Source organism: Phacochoerus africanus, chromosome 2 (genome assembly GCF_016906955.1).
Source record: "Phacochoerus africanus isolate WHEZ1 chromosome 2, ROS_Pafr_v1, whole genome shotgun sequence".
NCBI lineage: Eukaryota > Metazoa > Chordata > Mammalia > Artiodactyla > Suidae > Phacochoerus > Phacochoerus africanus.
This window is the reverse complement of record NC_062545.1, coordinates 5,700,022-5,720,050: the sequence shown is the minus strand read 5'-3', so window position 1 is coordinate 5,720,050 and position 20,029 is coordinate 5,700,022. Positions and strand designations below refer to the sequence as shown.

At 38.2% G+C, this 20,029-nt stretch overlaps 1 protein-coding gene across 3 annotated transcripts in view; it reads right to left on the bottom strand.

The window, feature by feature from the left end:
* Window positions 1–20,029, bottom strand: part of PRKN (parkin RBR E3 ubiquitin protein ligase) — a 1,272,474-nt gene that overhangs the window by 1,038,552 nt on the left and 213,893 nt on the right. The gene's annotated exons all lie outside the window — the stretch shown is intronic.

The window sequence follows — 20,029 nt, the reverse complement described above, 5'->3', positions numbered from 1 at the left end:
ATTTCTGAACTGATTTACCCCTCACCCGGCCGTCAATGAATAGCATACATTTTCTTCCACCTACAACATAAAACTTAATGCTGTGAAACAACATTGGGAGAAAAATGGAGTTTCCCTGTGGGACTGCCCTTTCCTATATTAGTCAGTGACCCACAAACAAAATTGCATGCTCCCTTTGACATCCATCCTGAGAAACAGAGGGACTCAAGCAGAACATTGGCTTGATTGGAACTGTAAGATTCCCATGAGTTTAGCAGAAAGATTCAGCTCTGACAGCCTGTACTAACTCACACTGCCTCCACGGTGCTCCTCTTAATAAAAAAATCAAAGACATTGTGTTAGCACTTCTGGTGTAGCAACAGAAAAATGACTCAAGCCACTTTATAGACTAAAGACCCACCAGGGTGTGTCTAAGAGCCCTAGGCATGGGTGGCCCCAGCCACAAGGCTTTACTGGGTCTTATGGAGATGTGTGTTTGCCCTTTCCTCTGAAACTAGTGATACCATTTCTCTTTTTGGAACCAATATTCCCCTCAAGACCCAGGCTGGAACCTCTCCGTCTTTTCACGTGCTTCTTTTCACTGCCAACTTCCATATCACTTCTTCAATGTCCCTCGGGTCTGTCCTGTCCTTTCCATTCCTTCTGTCACTATGCTCATTACCTCACGTCTAGATTCTTGCAATAGCCTCCCAACTGGAGTCTTAATATACTTTCTTCATTTCCTCATGTCTAGATTCTTGCAATAGCCTCCCAACTGGAGTCTTAATATACTTTCTTCATTTCCAAAATGTCCGACACTGTCGTGCAAAGTAAACCTTTTTAATCTAGACCTCTGATCATGCCACAGCCCTCAAACCTTTTCAAGTCTCATCCTGTCCACTGGGGAGAAAAACTCAAGATCCCTCTCATCGGGCACAAACCTATATTCCAGAATTTTCTCCATTAGTCTCAGCAAGTACTCAGCTAAACTAAATACTCCCCCCAAAACACATCGCAGAAAACTCCTGCCCCCACTCCTCGCCTTTGTCCGCGTCACTTCCTTCCTCACCTCTGCCTGTTGAAAGCCTGTTCACCTCCATGAGCCACCTCAAACGTAACCTCCTCCAAGAGGCCTCTCACCATCAGCCCCGTCAACACTGAGCTCACCTCTTCAGGGCTCCAGCGGCTTTTACTGTGTGTGTCTTACAAGACTTGCCACATTCTCTCATGGACACAGTATAGCAGAGGGGAAAGATACATCCTCCTAAGTCAGAGGACCTGTTCACTGACTCCTGTAGGTGCCTTATCAGCTTAGCCAACTGGGGAAACACAGTAATCTTTCCTCTTAACTTCCAGTTCTCTAATCTTCAAAATATAAATAAGCCACATAGGGTGTTTCAGGATATGCTAAGTAACATTTATAGTGTTTACAATGATCTCATAGTTACCTTCGAAAGCAACAGATATTTGAATGTGTCTTAGACATTTTTGTATATATTTTATCTTCTTTAAAAGATTACGAACACCTCAAGGCCAGGCACTATAGCTTATTTTCTGCTGCTTCTCCTTTAAATGTAGCATTATCACGTACTCGTTCTCAATTCAAATGTGAGATGGCCCACCAAATAATAATTATGATAAAATTAAAATTATAATGCCAATCATATTCGAGCAGTTACCGTGGGGCAGAAGTTGTACTTGGCACATGCTGCTTTTAAACCTCCTGATGAACGGGTAAGGGCAGTATCTCATTTGATAGAAAAGCAAATGAGGCAGGGCCTAGAGAACTGTCATCACTTTCCTAAGGACATCAGCCACTTTGTAATGGGATCGAAATTTAACTTTGGTTCAATCTACCTCTAAACCCCACTCCACTTCTACTAAAACATACTGCCTGAAATTGCGTTAGAAGTAAAGTCCACACACCTTTTCCTTACAGTAAAAAAGAAAACCCTCTGAAAAGGCCTTTTCTAATATACTTCAGATAGTCTCTATACAGATTAGCAGTAGAAAATGAGGTTTAAAAAAATAAAAGCTCCAATAAGGAGGTAAAAGCAAAGAACAGTGAGCAATAGTCACAATACACGATGAGATAAAAAGGACACCAAACTGACAGTCGGTGCCATACATGACACCACAAGAGCAAAAACCTGACATATTTTACCAGCAGAGAAATATTTAGAAAGAGTAAGGACTAGAGGTGACAAAAGTTTTGCAAATTAAGAAAACTGATAAAGGAAAAAAAAAAAAAACAGTTGCAGAGGAAATGGTAGCTTTGCTGTACTTTTAAGCAGATGTCATGCGACACTGGTAAATGTAGAGGAGGAGAAATAAAAATGTCTTGGAAGCCCTGGAGGTACATCCCCAGTATCCTCAGATCAGAGGCCATAAGACGACCAGTTCATCAGACAAGACATGGCAACAAGTGAGGCGCTAGAAAGGACAAAAGCTATGGCCCCAGTTCTAAATTTGATTTTCTACTAGTAGGAACAGATTTTTTTTTTTAATGTAAAATCCCACTGGGGTGGAATATGGGAAGAAGCAGCTGAAAACTATACCAAAGCTACAAAAAGAAAGAAAGAAAGAAAGAAAGAAAGAAAGAAAGAAAGAAAGAAAGAAAGAAAGAAAGAAAGAAAGAAAGAAAGAAAGGAAGGAAGGAAGGAAGGGAAGGAAGGAAGGAAGGAAGGAAGGAAGGAAGGAAGGAAGGAAGAAAAGAAAGAAAGAAAGGAAGGAAGGAAGAAAGAAAGAAAGGAAGGAAGGAAGGAAGGAAGGAAGGAAGGAAGGAAGAAAAGAAAGAAAGAAGGAAGGAAGGAAGATTGATTTCAGGAGATCTAATGTTGCTGATTTCCTCCAGGGGTTCAGATCATGGGAATTTCACCTTAAAGGACAGGAATTATAAAGAAAACTGAAGGGAACAAATCTTCAAAAAACATGGTAGATAACTCTGCACCACTAATCAAGTCATTACTATCTAAAAGCCCTTTTTCCCCCCTTAAAAATAGAAAATTTAAGTTTATGAGCTTAAATGCAAGTTGGATAAATCATATCCACACTTTATAAATGAGTATTTTTGAGCAGCAAGTCAGAAATACAGTATGAATTTATGATGGGAAGACTAATCAAACGCATAGCAGGCATCTGGCCAACGAAAACATGGGTGTGGATAAGAAAAAGCATCTTAGAGTGGCCAGATAAATAACCAAATGCCCTTATGTGAAAAATGGCCCATGCTTAATGGCGGTAGCGTAATGTCCTGTGTGTTCTAGCCCAGGAATCCCAGCCATGATTCCTAAAAGAGGAGAGGAGGGAGCACAAAACCCTCCCTCTACCATGGCTTTAAGAGTCACAGGAAGCGAATGCCCTTAGAGCCAGGAAGAGAGAAGCTGGAATCCTGGTTGTGCCACTTGCTGATTTCATTTCTTAGGAAAAGATACCTGGTTACCTGGATTCTTAGCTTCCTAACCCGCTACAAGTAGATAACGTATACAACCTTAAAATATACAGTAGTTATGATAGATTTGTTGAGGTTATGGGTGTATCAGGAAATTTTGGAAAGAGACCTTAGTACAGACCTTGTACTCCTGGTACAAGGTAAGCTTGTACTTCCAAACTAGTTCCCTAGTTTTGGTCACCTACAGGAAGCAGCACTAATTAAAGCAGCTTCTATTGTCTGCATTGTAACTAAAATAGGTTACATGATGACGAGTAGAAGCTAAATTAAGTAACCTATTCTTCTGGTTTGCTCCTCTTCATGCAGTACAGAAAACTTCCAGGAACAGAGACATAATAAAGAATTTAGCTTACCTCTATTCTCTGAGATTTAATTATAAATTAAAAGTTCGGAAATATTGTTTTAACGACAACTTCAATAGCATGAGAAATAAAACACCACATCACTGAACATTATCTAAAATGTGTATTAACAATAAACATCATAAAACACTGATAAGATAATGAAATACATACATTTTTTTCTTTTTCTTTTTCTTCTTAGGGCCACACCTGCAGCATATGGAAGTTCCCACGCAAGGGGTCAAGTCAGAGCTGCAGCTGCTGGCCTACCCCACAGCCACAGCAATGCAGGATCTGAGTGGCATCTGTGACCTACACCGCAGGTCGTGGCAACGCCAGATCCTTAACCCTCTGAGTAAGGCCAGGGATCAAGCCAGCATCCTCATGGATACTAGTTGGGTTTGTAATTCACCAAGCCACAATGGGAACTCGCTACACCCTTATTTTTTGTTATCCCTGACCAGGGTTCAGCAGACCCACAGGATAAGAAAGGAACTAGGAGTAAAGAGGGGAAGGAGTCATAAGTTGCTGGGCACTTACATTTCTCTCAAGGCCATTCTATTTGTCCTATCTGATCAGGAGAGATTTTATATATTATATATATATAAACTACAACAGTTTCATGGAAGATTATGGTCTTTGTAGGATTCTGACTGCCTTGAAAGTGGCGCCATCATGCTTCTCCTGCGCTGAGAGCAGTCATGGGATCCGGGGGGAGGGGGGGGCGATTCGCCCTCCCCCACCCCCAACACCGGGGTGAACTCTTATTAATCAGCACAACCTCATCCTCTTTGTCATAATGACTGCCTCTAGGACGGGCATAAACCAGTCAGTGCCTGGTGTTCCCCAGGTCACAGTGATTGAGTCCCTGGAATAGAGGTGACCTAAGATAGGCCAATCAAAGAGAAATCCAGGACTTATTAAAGGCTTGGTGAGGAAGTGGTTTTAGATGGCATGGATATTTTTGAGCCTAGATATTTTTGCTGAGAGAACCAAATAAAGACTGAGCATTGATAGACCACTGCATACAAATGGGCTCAATGCTTTTCGGGCGAGACAATTGCTTCTCAGGAGAGAATGGTCCAAGCTCTACAGTAAATATCAGGAGGGCCTCTAATAACTGTGGCAACCAAACGTAACCCCGCCTATCTCTGAATGTCCCTCGGTGAGGCAGTTCCTTCTTTACTTTGAGACACGTCACTGTCGTCTCTCCCACCTAAACCAACAGACCTTGTCTTCACATTCCACCATCCCTCTTCTCCGCATAAAACAATGCACTGCAAATTTCTGACAGTCCTGCTCCGCAGGTTTTTACTTTGCATTCTTTTGGGAACCCACCCTGGAAGACGGCTCCTGGTAGCACCTCCACATGTCTGATTCAACGGTCATTTTCATGTTCCAGCATTTGGGCATTCAGATGTGGGGAGCTGAGGAGATGCAGAGACTCGAAAAAAGGACCTTGCCTGACAGCAGAAAAACCTGAAGGCAGGTTCCTAACCAAGGAAGGGAGCTCACCTGAAGGGTACAAGCCGAAGGTGGGCTTCTGGTCAGGATAAAAAGCCTGCCTGAAGGGTACAAGCCAAAGGTGGGCCTCTGGTCAGGATGAAAGCCTGCCTGCACGGGACAAGCCAAGGGCAGGCCTCAGGTTACACAGCTCTCACACTGATGCTGATGGGGACAAATTGGGGCTTTCCTGGGAAAACAATTTCCATGTTTGCGCTGGAGAACATGGATTGTTTCTCGGGTGACCTAGTCTTTCCTTCTGTTTTATTCGTTATTCTGTTTTCCTCAGTCTTTCCTGATTATTTACTTCTTATTCTTATTTCCCATTCTTACTTTCCTGTGGCAATTTGTGATTTAACAAAGTTACAACAATAATATAATAAGAATTTCATCCTGAAGGACTTTCCCCTATTTAAATCCAACTTAGTTAAAACATAGTGTTTATCTATTACCTAGTTATATAGTAAACTTTAGAGTTAGGATCTTGATGAGGTTCATAAAAGTTAGACATGTATTATCCAAAAAACCTAGCTGTGAGTTTTGTCCTTGATTTTAAAAGCTTTTAAGTGATAGCTGGTTTAGTTAAGTTGGTTTATATTTACTTACACTCTCTCCCTGCCATAACGCTTTGAAGATAAGCACCAGTCTACAAACACGGTTTGTGAATGCCAAATTCTTGTGTCTATGGCCTCTTCAAAGTACTCACTAAGTTTAGTTAAGATAGAGATCTTAAAACAGGATGCATAGCTGCTGTACCATGTAATAGTTAACCAATGGACTTTTAACACTGTGATATAATCTGTAGTGAAAAACTGTCTATATCAACAACCACTGTTGCCAATAAAGTTTGAGCAGTCCAGCGCCCTGAAAGAAGGGACAAAGAGGCTGTCTCCGACGCAAAAGCCGACGTCTGTCCATCTTCTTCAGGAAAGTGTACACTCCTTGGCCGCCGGAGCTGGCCTCCGACATTCAGAGACATTCAGTAAGGTTCTTGTTCTGACAACATGCCTGTTCCTCTTGGCATCTGCCACTGGGCCCTGCTGGTTTCCCCCTCAACATAGGACGCTTCCTTAGATTCATCCACCAGATTCTCTTTTTTATTGTTTGACCTACTGATTGATTTTAGAGTGGCCAGGGGTCTGCTTGAACCCTCTTATGCTCTGAGTGTCTTCCCAGGGTTGTACTGTCTAAGCTGCACATCTTACAATTCTTGAGCAATTTAACATATTTCAAAGGAAAATTTTCATTTCACATGATTTTTACTCCATATTCTTATTTTAAAAGCAACTCTCTCACAATCTTCTACCTCAGACCAACGGCAGAAACGTGTGAGTCCATGGAGTTATCTAATTATGAGGACCAGTTCCTATACTCCTCAAGTTATACACTTTGTTCACAACTACTATGCTGAACATGTACTTAAAAGCTTTCATATAGGAATTTCAAAATACATACACAAAGGTAAAATTAACCTCTCACAAATCACATAGCATACACTCGGGATTCAGAAAGTAAAATCTGTTTTATTTATTTATATATATTTTTGCTTTTAGGGCCACACCCGCAGAATATGGAGGTTCCCAGGCTAGGAGTAGAATTGGAGCTACAGCTGCTGGCCTACACCTCAGCCACAGCAAGACAGGATCTGAGCTGCATCTGGGACATACACCACAGCTCACAGCAATGCCGGATCCTTAACCCACTAAGCAGGGCCAGGAATCAAACCCGCAACCTCATGATCAAACCCACAACATCATGGTTCCTAGTTGGATTCGGTTCTGCTGTGCCATGAAGGGAACTCCATTAAAGTTTGTTTTAATCTTAATTTCCTGCATTTATAATTTAAACCATTCAGAATATTAGACAGTTTTCATAGCTATACTAATAAAAAGTTTTAATATACTTCAAATCATCAAAAATTAGTTTAAGAAACCATCACAAAAGAGTATGAAGGTGTATTCATATATAGGTATATATGTGTGTAGACACATGTGTGTATATATCCAAGTAAATAAGACTACTGTGTATGTGTGAGTATATATATAAATATACATACATACATAATGTATATTTGTATATAAATTAGTCAATGACATGTTAATATTAGTCTAAGAAATAATTACAAAGATGTATGTATATATGTATATATATAGACACAGTATATTACACATATGTATATATATCTGCATACATGTATTTTTATACATACATATTCATATACAGTATTCTATAAACATAGATAAAAGAATTACTAAATTGTGTGCTTTATTGCGTGTTTTAAACTTGAACCTTTTTTTTTTTTTTTTTGGTCTTTTGTCTTTTTAGGGCCACACCCGCAGCATATGGAGGTTTCCAGGCTAGGGATTGACTTGGAGCTACAGCTGCCAGCCTACACCACAGCCATAGCAATGCAGGATCCAAGCCACATCTGTGACCTACAACTCACAGCAACACCAGATCTTTGACCCACTGAGTGAGGCCAGGCATCAAACCCACATCCTCATGGATCCTAGCTGGGTTCATTAACTCTTCTTTCTGATAAGAAATTTTATTTGGTCTCCTCACTCTCACTATCACAGTGTTAAACAGATAGATGCCAGGACTTTTGCTTTTTGTCATGATTGAGTAACATGTCAGACCAACTCCCTGAAGAAAATAGCTATAATATCTGGACTTTTTATAAAAACCAGACACTTGAAAGCACAGAAGAGTGAAAAAAAAAAAAAGGAGTAGGAAGATTCTGGTAGGGATTACATGCCAGGAGAAAGTCATGCAAGGTCACTTTCACAGCTTTTAGTTTGCAACCAGGTACAGTCAGGTTGGCACGAAGGGCTGCAGGCACACTGGTGGCAAAAACAATCGTTCTGGCCTAAAGAAGCAAAATATTGAATCTGGAAAAACTTGTCTCTGAGAAGAGCAGGGAAAATCCCAGAAGGAAAAGAGTTGAAAAGGGAATCCTAAAATCTGTCTTCCCACATATCTGAATGACTCATGAATCATGAAGGCATCTAACACCCTCAAAGCATCTGAGGAAAAGAAAAGATCTACTCAAAGAGATGGAGTTTAACTCTCCACCCTTTAAATGTGAACTTCAAAAAGGGACTTCCTTCCAAAAAGCACAGTGTGGGGAAGGGGGGACAAGAGGAACTTCACAGTGGAAAAACCTGAGGACCCTACGTTAGGCAGGTGATCACGGCGCACGTGAACAGTGGCAGGCCATACTGATGATGTATACCCTTCATCTAGTGTGATGAGGATGGCATTTTATCCCGGTGGGCCTCCTCCCAAAAACACACAACCCCAGCCCGATCGCAAGAGAAGCATCAGAAAAAGGCCAAATGAGGAAAAGTCCAAAAAAATCCGACTAGGACTCTTTAAAACTTTCCAGGTCACCAAAACACAGAAACTGTCACTATCAAGAGGAGCCTAAGGAAACATGGGAACTAAATGGAACATGATATGATAGATGGGATCCTAGAAAAGTTAAAAGATCATTTGGTAAAAAAAAAAAAAAAAAAAACAACGAAGTTTGAACCTAGGTTAATAATGATGTATCAACATTGGTACATTAATTATAACAAACATAGTATAATAATGTAAGATGTAAAAAAATGGGGAAGCTGAGTGTACAGTATTTGGGAACTTCCTGAACTATCTTTGCAATTTTTCTCTAAAGATAAAGCTGTTTTCATAAAAGTTTACTAAAAAAAAAAATTCTTATCTGATTCCACAGTTGCTGCCCAAAGAACATATTTTTTCAGTTCAAATCCAACCAAAATAATTGCCTCATAAAAAAAGAAACAAATGTCATAAAAAAATGACAGAATCAAGATTTTTTCCAAAAATTACATTCTTAATATCTGGGATACAATTAAAAAATTACCCATTATTTGAAAGAACCAGGAAAACAAACAAACAAACAAAAAAAGCACATTTTCCGGAGAAAAGAACATTAACTGAGAAAAACCCTGAGGTAACTTTAATTTTATAACTAGTATACAGAATTTTAAAGTGGTTAGTATTACCATCATCAGTGAGATAAAACAAAAATATTCTTGCAATGAATGGAAAGATAGAGTAGATGAGTGGAAAAAAAAACACATTAATAAGAATCAACTGGAAATTCTAGAACTAAAAGTACAATACCTGGAATAAATATTTACTGATGGATTTAATAATAAAATGGGGATAAGAGAGGAAAATATTAATGAGGAATAGAGAGAAAGGAGTTTTTAATGTAAAAGTGAGCAGACCTCAGGGACCTGGATCTGCTAATATTGAAAGGTCTAACATATACGTAATTATAATGACAAAAAGAAAGAAGAGAAAATGGGACAGAAAAAAATATTTGAAGACATAATGGGACAGAAAAAATATTTGATGATGAATATTTGACCCAGAATTTTAAATGTGTGATAACATAAATGTACATATTCAAGATGCTGAACAAACAAAAGCAAGATAAATATTAATAAGAGTGCATCAAGGCACATCAGAGTCAAATTATTGAAATCCAAAGATAAGCAACAAGTTTTGAAAGTAACAGGAAGAGATTCCTTCATATACAGGCTTGAAATAATGTATTTAATTGTTAACACATCATTAAAAACAATGGGGGTCAGAAGTAAAAATACAAGTCTTAACATATCAAATTAAAAACAATAACAAAGACATTGTTAAACACAGAATTCTATACCCAGTAAAAATATCTTTCAGGAATAAAGGCAAAATAAGGACATGTTAAGATGTAAGAAAACTAAGAAAATGCATCACAAGCAGGATCACTCTATAAGAAATGCTAAAGGCAACTCTTTATTCTAAAAAGAAATGATAGCAGATAGAAATGCAGATCCTCACACAGGGATAAGACCATGAGAAATACTAAATGCTGGAGTAAATACAGAAAACAATTATATGGAGATTTTTTTGGATTTCTTCATCCTCATTGCTTTAACAATATAACTGTTTATATGAACTAAACTGATGCCCCCTCCAATTCATATGTTAAACCCATACCCCCCACACAATGGTATCTGGACATGAGATCTTAGGCAGATAGGTAGGTTTAGATAAGATTGATTTAATGTCCTTATACTATAAAAAGAGACACCAGAGAGTTTGCTGTCTCTCCCTCTGCCTGTGAGGATGCAGTAAGAATGAGGCTGTCTACAAGCCAGGGAAAGGGCCCTCCCCAGAATGTGACCATGCTGGCACCCTGATCTCAGACTTCCAGCCTCCAGGACTGTGAGAAAATTAATTTCTGTTGTTTAAACTACCCGGTTTACTGGTAATTTCTTATAGTACTGAGCTAGGAAAACATTCAACTCAAAAGTTTTAAAGTTTCAGGGAGTTCCCGTTGTGGCTCAGTGGAAATGAACCCAACTAGCATCCATGGGGTCCATTGATGTGGGTTCAATCCCTGGTCCTGGTCAGTGGGTTAAGGATCTGGTGTTGCTGTGGCTGTGGCATAGGTTGGCAGCTGTAGCTCCAATTTGACCCCTTGCCTGGGAACTTACACATGCTGCTGGTGCAGCCCTAAAAAAAAAAAAAAAAATCATGAGGAGTCCAAAATATATACAAATATAATAACTATGACAATGACAGCCTAAAGAATGGGAAATGGATATCAACTATTTATTTTATATTTGGGGGAGGAACTGCTATAATTATTAACAATATCGACTGTAAAAAGTTAAGAATAGGCATTATAACTCCTAGAGTAAAAATTAAAATGGATAGAAACATTAAGCCAAAAAGCAAATAAAAATTACAATGGTATCCTACAAAATCTTAAATCCCCTAGAATCAAAAAATGAGTAACAGAGGCACAGAAATGGAAGAGTAAATAGAAAACATATAATGAAATGCTAGACCCAAATTCAAGGGTAGCAATAATTACACTAAATTAAAATAAGTACTGAAATTAAAAGGCAGAGACTGTCAGAGAGCACAGAACAAAGTGGACCTAACTATGTACTTTATGCAAGAGCAGCATTTTAAATAGAAAGACAAAAATAGTTCGAAGGTAAATGAATTTTTTTAAAAGCCAAGCAAAATAATTAAAAGAAGTCAGGAAGGCAATAAACTATCACATGGATTGAAAGACAAAATTATTATGAAAAAATAAAGAGGTCTGAGACTGTGTTGTCTTCACTTTAGGTGAGAGGGAAGGCTCGAAAGTCACACTCTGCACCCTCCATCCCTTCTTGTGTTTGAGTTGGGAGATGTGCCTGATGCCCCATCTAGCCAGGCTTGGAGTGGATGGGTCTCCCACTACTCCCAGCCTCCCAGGATAGACACAGAAAACAAAGTGAGCCCTTCCTACCCTCCTCAGTGGGTAAGAGACCCGGAGACAGAGGCAAGAAAAGCTGTAAGCAAGGACTTTATTTATGGTCTCCAGTCAACCGCTGTGCTTCTTTGACAAAGGCATACCCAATGGATTTCGCATTAGTCCTTCCTTCTCTCTGTCTCTTTTCTTGTTTTTGCCCCAATCCTAATTTTTGTTCTCTTATTAATTTTTCCATATCCTCTTTAATTATTTTGCAGAAGTAACATTACTGGAAGTGGAGAGTGGGGGAAGGAAAAATGTAATGAAGGCCCTACTGTATCACACAGGGAGGTCTGGTCAATGTTCTGTAATAACTTCTATGGGAAAAAAAAGAATGGGTATATGTATATATGTGTGCATATATAGATGATTCACTTCACTGTAAACCTGAAGTTAATACAACATTGTAAATTAACTATACCCCAATAAAATAAAATAAGAATCACCATAACAAGATGTGTGTATTGTGGCTAAGACCATGAACTCTGGAACCACCTGCTGAGATTCAAAGCCTAGGACTGACCCTTATCAATTGTGTAACCATGTCAGACAGTTTCTGGTCCTCAGTTTATTCTATATAAAATAGGAGCTAACAATAGTACTTGCCTCATAAACTGGTTGTGAGAATTAAATGAATTAATCCATGGAAAGTATTTAGAAAAATGCCTCGCACATTGTAAATTTTAACAACTATTAGTTCTTATCTAAGGCCCAATATGTGGCTTAAAAAAATTGTGGTACTTTGTCAACTGTACAGTATTAATGTTTAGGAAACTAAAAATTCTACCTTTTATTTTCTCTCAATAAGAAAGATTTTCCCGATGGAGTTCTATCTCACTATGCTTTAGAGTACATTGTAATTGATCTAAAGTGACTTTAGGATACTGATAATGATAGCTTATGTTTGGATAGAGCTTTCAGTTTTCGAAGTGCTTTTATAGACATTATCTCAGCTAATCTTCACAATAGCTCTGCAAGACAATTGTAACAGCATTTACTACTCCTGCTTTTAAAATGAATAAACCGATGTACAAGAAGGAAAAGCAGCTTGCCCAAGATTTATGAGGAGAGGAGTAGGAACTAGAACCTGTGTCCTGAACCCCTCTCCTTTAGATCAGTGAGTTTCACACAGGACTGGACGTTACCCCAGAGGGGTGTCTCCTAACCTCACTACCTTAAAACTGACATGTCAGAAAACGTGCCTGTGGCTGACGTGTCACTGAATAGTCTTTTGTCCCACCTTCTCTTCAAAAACCCACAATTTACCATCTTACAAAATCAAGCCATGTCATTCGCTCTTCCCCAATTTCACGATGCCGCATTAACACAGGGCATCAAAAAAGGACCACTTGAATCATTGGTGACTGAGAAGTTTGTGTGTGGGGGGGGTTGTTTTTGTTTTGTTTTTGCTTTTTAGGGCGTCATACATGGGATATGGAAATTCCCAGACCAGGGGTTGAATCAGAGCTGTAGCTGCCAGCCTCCACCACAGAATCCAAGCTGCATTTGCAACCTACACCACAGCTCATGGAAATGCTGGATCCTTAACCCACTGAGAGAGGCTGGAGATTGTACCTGCATCCTCATGAATACTAGTAGGGCTTGTTACCCCTGAGCCACAACGGGAGCTCCCTGAGAAGTCTTTCTAACCGAGGTCCCATTAACCTGCAGTAGAGCTTCACTTCTTACACAATAAGGTGAAAGGGGGCATTAGGAACAGTGCATTTTTAGCCGCTTCTCACTGTCATCAGCATTGGGTTGAGGTTGGTTGTTAGGAATTCAGATACAGAGTAAAGAGGGACAAAGATGTGTTTCAAAGTGATGCATAAAGAAATTTAAAACAAAGATAATCCATTGTTATTACTTGTGTTAGTTGGTTATAAAGTCACCACAAACAGTGAATTAGTGTCTACTGAACCCATACTCACAGGAGAAATACAGGGTTAGGTTCCTGCGAGCCTTTGGTCATGATTTCACCAACCTATCAATACGTAGCCTTGTTTTATTGTGTGCCTGTTTAAAGACACTTCATTTTATGTACATATAGTTGATTCGTTAACATTGAACTCATGGCCAACCGCAGTCAAACTCAGATCGGACCCAAATGTCTCTAATACACACATTTCTCCGTGAGGCATGTCACAGCCTTCTTCCACTGAGGACACTGAACGGCATTTCAGCACTAGGCCGGGGGACGGGGAACGGGACATTTTAAACAGCAAAATCACCAACAAAAAGCACAAAAATATGAAAGCAGGCACTAAATAGACCACAAAAATGACACTTGCTGTCACTATGAAAAATGAACCGGGAAAGCAGAGCAAGGCTTTGTTCTATCTCAGCTTGGAATCTGCACAGGGCGCCCAAGTTTTCACCATTCCCTGTAGGTCTGTGAATGACCAGGAAAACGCCACAGCCCTGATTGGGATGCTAGAATACAATGCACTTTAATGTGCAGGTGAATTTGCAAATACAGAATCCACGAATAATGAGGGCTGACTGTATTACATCAGATAAAGTTCTGGGGGGAAGGAAAGAAAAACAAGACTGAGAAAAAGAACCAACATAAAATGTCTGACTATTAAAAATAAGCTTCATGTGTATTACTAAAATAATGACGATCGTGAAAAAAAGATTATGAAAGTTTTAAACTTCCATTGGAAACAGTTTTTTTCAATGCACTTGTTTTATTATTTAAACCTTAATATAAACAATGTGACAATACTGTGACTATTTAAGCCTATAATTTTGGGGGGAGTCACTCTTTTTGAAATTTCCTGGATCATTCAGGTAGCTATATTAAATGATTATAATCCTCTCCAGATTCCATTTGAAACCAAAATAAACACTTTAAATATATTCACCATTGACACATTTTATAATCACAATTTTATGTAAAATAATATTGTGGTATTGACTTGCTATAAATATAATCCTATAATAAAGGAGAGTCCTCAAAATTCCAATTTCTCTTTTTGAAGAATAGTTGATTAACAACGTTATGTTAGTTCCTAATATACAGCAAGCCTACAGTAATTTTCTATCAACTTAAAGTTATGCAAGAAAGCATGTGATTTTCCAAAGTAAATATTTTTATGGTGTATTAAAACAGTTTGAGGATTACTGATATATAATACCAATACAACATCACAATGAGGCTGATTAATACAAAGAAATAAAAACTAAACAAACTCCAAATTGAATGTCATCCTACTGAGAGTCAGTGGTGAAAACAAAGTAATCTAGCGATGTGGACACAAACTCAAGGCCACACTGTACTGCAGTTCCATGGTTTGTCTCTTTGTTCCTTGCGTGTTTCACTAGTGGAACATTTTTCAAATTTAATAATTCATTTATTCCTTTGCATAGAGACAGTTTTCAAACAATTTAGCATTCTTCCTCTTTATTCTTTTTAGGGACGCACCCACCACATATGGAAGTTCCCAGGCTACAGCTGCCAGCCCATGCCCCAGCCACAGTAACGTGGGCTCTGAGCCTCATCTGCACCCTACACCACAGCTCATGGCAACACTGGATCCTTAACCCACTGAGTGAGGGCAGAGATGGAATCTAATATATGGCACAAATGAACCTTTCCACAGGAAAAAAATATCATGGACTTGGAGAACAGACTTGTAGTTGTCAAGGGAGAGAGGGAGGGAGTGGGATAGACTGGGAATTTAGGGTTAATAGATGCAAACTATTGCATTTGGAATGGATAAGTAGTGAGATCCTGCTGGATGGCACTGGGAACTATATCTAGTCACTTATGATGGAGTGTGATAATGTGAGAAAAAGAATGTATACATGTATATGTGTCTGGGTCACCTTGCTGTACAGAATTACCATACAACCCAGCAACTCTACTAGGCACAGACCCAAGAGAAATGAAAACATAAAGAACCTGTACACGAATGTTCATATCAGCCTCATTTTAACAGCCAAAGGTGAATCAGTTAATAAATGCATACGGGCATACCTGTGGTATATTCATACAATGAAATATCTTTCAGTAATGCAGAAGAGATGAAGTCCTGATTCACACTATGGCATGAATGAAACTTAAATGCTAAGTACAAGAAGCCAGATATTACAAATGACAAATTATAGATTCCATTCAGATGAAATGTGCAGAACAGGCAAATCTACAGACACTGAACATCTATTAGAGGTCGACTAGGATGGCAGTGGAGGCTACTGGGGGAGAAATGGGAGTTACTGCTAAAGGGTAAGCTTTATTTTGGGGTGATAAAATATCCTAAAATTGATTGTGGTAAGAGTTGCAGGATTCTGCAAATATGCTAATGACCACTGAATTTAAACTTTAAATGGATGAAACTTACCAAATGTGAATTATATCTCAGTAAAGCTTTCTCCCCACAACACCATCCAAAATATTTCTACATATTTCATCACTTATTAAAGTACTTGGCAAGGGACAGTTACTTAGTATTTTGGAAATAAGAAAATGTGTGCCTTCACTTCACTTTAAGTGGCTTTCTTTCCTATTTTTATCCATTTAGAGAAGCCTGCAATTATGGGGAAAAACTATGAAATTTATAAACATCATCTTTTGCATTGGGGTATTTATTTTATAATGTAGTAAAGTTTTCTTGTTAAATATCCCAGTTTCTGTGCCTAGAAGTGCTTTAAGGACCCAAACTAGTGCTAATGGTATGAAAAAAGGGAGACATATATTTCAACATTAATACAGAAACTCCAATTTGCACATATTATTAACACTATTCTAATTTCCATATGCTCTAATGTCAGTATAAGATTTAGAACAAGTTGCTGGTGACATTAAAATTCATTCATTCATACTTTCAACAAATATTTACTGAATAAGTAACTATGTGTTAGGCACAGTGCTAGAAACGGATGTCACAAAAATGAATAACAGCCTGAGGGCCGAGATGATAAAGCAGAATTATGCACTACAATGTGCTTATGTTATATTAGGCATTATACCATGTGCAATATATTGAATGCTTTGGGAACAGAGAAGAAGGAGTAGCTAAAGGTTAGAGGAGTTCAAAATCTTTCAGAGTTAAGGGAAAATCTATGGCAGAGAGAGAAAAATAAAGGATTTCCAGGTAAAGTTTTTTTCCCCCCACAGGTAAATGTCATAGTTTGCTAATCGCTGTTTTAGGGGGAAAAAAACCAAAGTGTTTTCATTAGCCATAAGGATATGGATGGATATATTTGCAATAGTGAACAGAGAGCAGTAAGGATCTCAATTTTGAGAACTCTGGGGGGGTGTTTCTTAAAATTTTTAACAGAGCAACTTTCCTACTGCACAAAGGAACAATCTTTCAATATTCAGACAATATGTTACAATCTGGGCATCACATATTCCAAAAGGAATATGTCAAAAGAGCGCCATGTTCATATTCTGAGTTATACGATATTCTAAAAGTTGTTTCACGATTATGAACGTCACACCTGAGACCAACATCTGCTTTACAAATGTCTACTGTTAAGTTGGCCATCAGATGTGTGATCGTACATGGTTTCTCACAAAGGCATCTCTGGTTCAACAATGCAGACTGATATACAGCTGACGCTTGAACAACTTGGGGGCTGGGGTGCCGACCCTCTCATCAGTTTAAAATCCACATACAACTTATAGTTGGCCTCCATATAGGCAGTTCTTCAGTATCCATGGTGTCTCAGAATCTGGGGTCCTGCATCTGCGGATTCAACCAACTGAAAATCATGTAATATCATAGCATTTACCATTGAAACAAATCTGCTTGTAAGAGGGCCCACCCAGTTCAAATCCACGTTGTCCAAGGGTCAACTGTAATTATCCAAAACATCAGGCCCCCTTCACTTCAACTTGACTTTTATGACAAATTTATGTGTGTATATACATATAAACACATAGACACACATAGCCTCTCCTCTAGTATCTGCTTTAGTGGTTAAAAAGCTAATGTGCTTCTTGTCCTCTCATCACACAGAGTTGTACATGTCCTTCTGTAAGAACAACTATGTGCTCTGATAGATGGCCAATTAATTTCCAAATTTTAACAGTTACAGAAAATATTATAGGTCCAAGAGACCATTTTAAAGCTAAATACCTGAGGTTCAAGATAAGGAGTCAATGAAAACTTAAGTCCAGTAAGTTAAAACTAATCTTTGAACATGTTAGTATATGCTTTGATGTGAAGTCTCTGCAAGAGGGTATTAAAGCATTTAACTCTCCATTATTAAATGTTGGTAACACTCTGAACCTATTTCAAATGACTGCTTTTCAGGAACTACAAGAAACATTACGGTAAATATTATTTAAAGCAAAAAGTTTTCCATTAAATCAGTATAGTAGTAATGTATGCCATAAGAAAGAAGTCAACTCAAATCTTTCTCTTAGGGAGATCATTCTCCACTGGGTCCTTGGTGTTCCTACCATCTTGCCTCCCTCACCTCCATGCTGGACAGTCTTTTCATGGGTCTTTGTATAGTAAACCTCTGGATCAAAGGGAAGATATGCTTACTATCTTTTATAAAAGACTTAGGTTCCCTGACTTTTGGGTTCCTCTCCTTTAATGCTACTCACTACATGTGCAGGTGTCACCTGGCCCTCTTCATGTGGCCCTATGGAGGGGGCTGGAGGAGAGCTGATAACATAGCTACTGCCACTGCTGTGAGTAATAAATGATCCACTCTAGTTGTTCACCACTATCTAGTTCCAAAATGTATTCATTATCCCCCCTTCAAAGCCCCCTGTCCATTAGTAGTCACTTCTCATTCTCTCATTCCAGCCCCTGGCAACCACCAATCTGTTTTCTCTCTATATTGATTTGCCTATGGTAAGCTTCTCATATTAGTGGATTCATAGAATATGTTGACTTTTGTGTCTGACGTCTTTCACTCAGCACAATGTTTTCATGTTGTAGTGTGTATCAGTACTTCATGACTTTTTTAAAATGAGAAATAATCGACATATAACACTCTTTTCCCATGACTTTTTATGGCTAAATAATATTACATTGTGTGGATATACTACACACATACTTTTATCAATTGATAAGACATTTGGGTTGTTTTCACTTTTTTGGCAGTTACAGTAATGCTGCTATGAATATTGTGTGCAAACTTTCATGTGGCCATGTTTTCATTTTTCTTGAGTATATACTAGTAGGATCATATGGTAACACTGTGTTTGACTTTTTGAGAAACTGCCAAACCTTGCTTGATCATTAATGGGGTGCAAAAGTTCTAGTTTCATACAATAGTGCTCAGCCAGAGTTTTATCAAACTAGCAACATTAACATTAAATCGATTCATTTGCACTTCTGCAAAGAAAACTCATATTTTCAACAAGCATTAAATCCTACAATTTTTAGAGTAAAGGTTGCTCCTTACTGATGATTACTACTGGTGATTTTGATAATGCTAACAGTCTGTACTATCAGATTTGCAATGAGAAACCACAGGAAAATGGTCCTGTGGTCCTAATTCTCAATTATTTCACTGCTAAATTTCCTTAGTTAGTTTCTATGTTTTTAACTAGTTCCAAGGTTAATCTTCACATTTCTTCTTTTTAACCACAAATTTGGGTTTCTAGTTGAAAACATAACTTTAAAAAAAATTACCACTTTTAAAAGTTAAATGAAGAACCACACTAAAATCACTAAAAACAAAATTGTGAGTACTTGAATAAACTCAAAAGCATAGTGCTTCAAATATGCACAGTGCAAAACAAAACTATACCAGCATTAAAACTACTTAATTTCCTGATACCAGCAAAAAAAAAAAGGCACTCACTAAATGAAACAAAAATTCTATGATCTCTTAATTAATTATTGAGGTATAAGTAACACAGCATTTTGTTTCAGATATATAATGATTCAATATATGTAATATGTTGTAAAACAACCCTCAAACTAAGTCCAGTTAACATTCATCATCATTCTTATTAAGTTTTTTTATCCTCCTGATGAGAATTTTCAAGATTGACTCTCTTAGCTACTTTCAAATATGCAATACCGTATTATTAACTTGAATCACCATGCTATACATTATATCCCCATGACCTACTGTTTTATAACTGGACATGTGTACTTTTTTACCCTCTTCACCCATTTTTGCCCACCCTTTATCATTCCTCCTGCTTCAGAGAACCACCAATCTGTTCTCTACATCCATGAGCTCAGTTTTTATTTGGGGGGTGGGGGGTGTGGTATTCAAATATTCCTCATATAAGTGGGATGATATTGTATTTACCTTTTTCTCTCTCAATTATTTTACTTAATGCCGTCGAGGTCCATCCATATTTTCAGAAATCAAAATTCCATTATTTTTGCATGTGGCTGTCAAGTTTTCCCAAATCAATTTATCAAAGGCAATGTCCTTTCTCCATTATATATTCTTGCCTCCTTTGTTGGCAATTAGTTGATCATACCTGTTATTTCTGGTATC